Raw genomic sequence first — 3,909 nt, 5'->3', positions numbered from 1 at the left:
TGGAGTGGCTTTATCTCATCTTCCTCCTGAAATGAGACCACAAGTTTTATGGGGAGACTGCAAACCATGTTCCTTTTGGGTAAGTTTTTTCACATCAGAAGAAAAGAGAGGAAGATTTCTCAAGAGGCTGCTGCGACCATCAGGTACTCCTGGTTGTAACTTATGTGCTCTGAACCACTTCTGAGGGAAATCACACACTCTGTGCAGACTCCCAAATTATGTCAGATGAACCTGAGCCTAGGCTTAGCCATAGGAATTAATTCAACATCTCTGTGGCCCATATGCAACCTGTGACCGACTTAACTAGCTCATGTAGGAAAGGGACTAAAACTCTCCATGTACACAAGTCTCTTGTCCTGGCAAAACTGCAGCACTGCAGAGAACGATCCCTTAATTAAAAATTATTTCCTTACTTAAAAAACTTCACTTGGCACAGTTTTTCAAGGGTAGAAAGAGTAGCTGTAAAGATGCACACAAGGAGATCTGCTCATAACCAAGATTTTAAACCAAGAACTGGGTGGTAAATCACAACCAAAGTGAAGCAAATAGCACAGGGCTTTGTGCCAGCAAAGAGGGGTTCATTGAGCAAGGCACTATCAAGATGGCAAAGAAAGGTTTAGAAAAAGAAGTCTTGCTTCAGCATACAAAGAAGCACCATTATCCAGCACTTCTTTAGAGTAAAAATAGCCAGAGATGCCTTTCTGTTGCATTAAAAACTGCCATAGTATCCTTGAGCCCATACTATGTTCACAAGCTTGCATATCTGCTGCGAAGTCCCAGCTTTGGGGTCAAATTTCCCTGATTTATCTGAAGTAACAACAGTCATTTAAGACCAAAATGAACTATTTCCTGCACTATACCCATGGATGAAATGTACATATGAATTGTTCATAATTAACTCAGAATCTGACATATCTTTGCAGAAATCAGTGGATAAATCATTGCAAACTGACACTTCTAAAAACACTATCAGTTTGCAGAAGGCACAAATAAAACAGAGCCATAAGACACAAGTTAAAACTGAAATGATGCATCGCTGGTACCCTTCCCAAATGTGCCAGTCTACTGGCAGCTGGGGTGCAAGGAACCATAGAATCATACAATCATTTTGGTTGGAAGAGACCCTTAAGATCATCGAGTCTAATCATAACCCAACATTGGCACTAAACCACATCCTTAAGAACCTCATCTCCACGTCTGCTTAACCCCTTCAGGGATGGTGACTCCACCACTGCCCTGGGCAGCCTGTTCCAATGCCCAACAGCCCTTTCCAGGAAGAAATTTTTCCTAATATCCAATCTAAACCTCCCTGGTGTAGCTTGAGGCCATTTCCTCTTGTTCTATTGCTTGTTACTTGGGAGAAGAGAGCAACACCCTCCTTGCTACAACCTCCTTCCCTGGAAGTTCAGCAGTATTGGATCTGGGCACCAGTATGTCACCCCATTGTAAAAAATTGATACCAATCTCACATGGCAAGATAGCGATCGATCCTGCTCTTGAATTACCTAGAGCACAGATGGGGGTGTGAGGGCTATGCCACCAGCGAGTGGTGCAGATGACAGATGATCCTGTTGTCTCCATGAGCCGTCCTCAAGCACACCTGGCATAAACCCAGAAATTACCAAGTCACCCCCGCCACGTCTTTGGAATACATTTGAGACTCATAGCTCTTACCAGAAGGGTGTCATACACCATAAAGTTGTAGTATTTTTACCTCCTACGAGGATCCCTAAACCATGAGTTCCGCTGTAACTGAAACACAGCATCCATTCTTGCCCAGCCCTTGTCCTTCTGCAATTGGAATTCAGGACAATAGGCCAAAACTATCAGTTTCGAAGTCAGAGGGCCATGAAGCTTGCTATTCTCATTCCAGGTGTGGACATGAGGCTCACACATCAATGTTTATGTATTAACACACAGGATTTGGTAGGAAAACAGAGATAGCCGAGACCTCGAAGCACTCTTCACTCCATCTGGCTGGTTACAGCAACATGTCAGGTGTCAAACCCAGGTGTCATACTACCCCTCATAAAAATTGCCAAGGACGGAGATCCCACCAAGTCCCAAGATGGGCTAATCCAGTCCAAACTTTAACATTAAAATGTGTTGGGTTTTTTTTCCCCAATGTCTAGTCTTCTGTGGTACAGTTAAAGCCCACTACTTCATGTCCTGTTCACGGTGGGTGTTTAGAACAGCTTAAGCCTTTCCTCTGTTACATATTTCACAATGGTTTGGATGTTTCCCCCCAGTCACAGAATCACAGGCTGGTTGGGGTTGAAGGGACCTCTGGAGATCATCTCGTCCAACCCACCTGCTAACGCAGGATCACCAGAGCAGATCACACAGGAAGGTGTCCAGGCGGGTTTGAATGTCTCCAGAGAAGGAGACTCCACAACCTCTCAGGGCAGCCCTCCCCAGACTAAACAACCCCAGCTTTTATAGTCTTTTCTTGTAATTCATGTTCTCTCCTCCTCAGACAATCTTTGTATGAGGTCCATAGTCACCTGCTATTTAGGATTTTCCTGGCATTTCCCATTTCCCACCTTCATATGCTCATACATTGCATTTAATGTAATGTAAGCTCCATCTTTACACCTCAGCCACTCTTCAGGTTCTCATTACCCTCCACCCCACAGTTTCCTCCTTGCTCACAAATTACCAGTCTGCTGTTACAGCTGCAGTGAAGCACTCAAAAGCCATTAAAACATCTTTCCCAAGGTCTGGCTAAATCTGCCATATCTCAGACCACAACAAATGTTGAAGTATTTGAATTCACAAGCATCTGACTTGAACAAATATCCAAGCATCTGGACCCAGCAACCATCTAAAGAGTAAAGAATACAACAACATGTGGTAGATGCAGAGGCCTAAAGACAGGAGATCTATGTCAGGATTTAAAGCAACTCAGTCATTGCCAGGAGGACAAGTGTGATGGGAGCGGCTGAGGGACCTGAGGCTCTGCTCCCCAGGAACAAGCGCCAGGAGCAGAGGAAACGGCCTCAAGTTGTAGCCAGGGGAGGTTTAGACATTGGGAACAATTTGGGCTGTCAGGCATTGGAATGAGCTGCTCAGGGCAGTGGTGGAGTCACCATCCCTGGAGGTGTTGAACAGATGCAGAGATGAGGTTCTTAGGACATGGGTTAGTGACAGAGTTGGGTTAATAATTGGACTCGGTGACCTTGAGGGTCTCTTCCAACCAAAATGATTCTATGATTCTATGACACAGCAAAAGGCCTTACAATGCTCACATCTAGATTTGAAGCAGAGTGCTCCTAAAACTCAGAGGTCATCTGCAATCCCCACCCATCTCTGCCAGGCAAAGGTAAACGGATAGAGGAGGGAAAGAGCAAATCTGAATGCACTCACTGGGAAAGCCAAGGGAACAAAGAGCAAGCAGGAAAACATGCATCAGTAGGAGAGCAAAGTTTAGGACTCCTTAGCCAGTGAGCCATGAAAGCAGTAACATATGTTTTTCAGCCCCATAAACCCAAGAGGTCTCAGGTCTTTCCCTTGCAAACGGAGACTTTGTTTGCTCGCAGATAAGAGTCCCCATAATCGCGGGCAGCTGAACGGGGCTGCTCATTTCCCACTTCTTGACAGAGAGTGAGGAAAAGCATGAAAAATAGCCCTGGGGGGATGACGGAGGAAGGAGCAGGGGAGAAAAAAGCAGGAAACATTCAGCCACATGGCCTGAAAGCAGAAAGCACTGCAAGCCGAGCTTGCTTGAGCGGCCAGTGCACAAGCAAAGAGGGGGAATCTTCATCTTCTTTAGCGATGTAGAGCTAGGACATCCATCTTTCGAGGGGTAAAAAGGTATAGCAGCCGAATTGGCATTGCCCAATAGCTTTATCCTTGGGCATTTTGAGTCTTTTTTCTTTTCTCCTGTATCTAACTAGTTTTCTCCAACAC

This window comes from Nesoenas mayeri (assembly GCF_963082525.1).
Source record: "Nesoenas mayeri genome assembly, chromosome: 1".
Classification (NCBI taxonomy): Eukaryota; Metazoa; Chordata; class Aves; order Columbiformes; family Columbidae; genus Nesoenas; species Nesoenas mayeri.
This window is presented reverse-complemented; position numbering follows the sequence as displayed.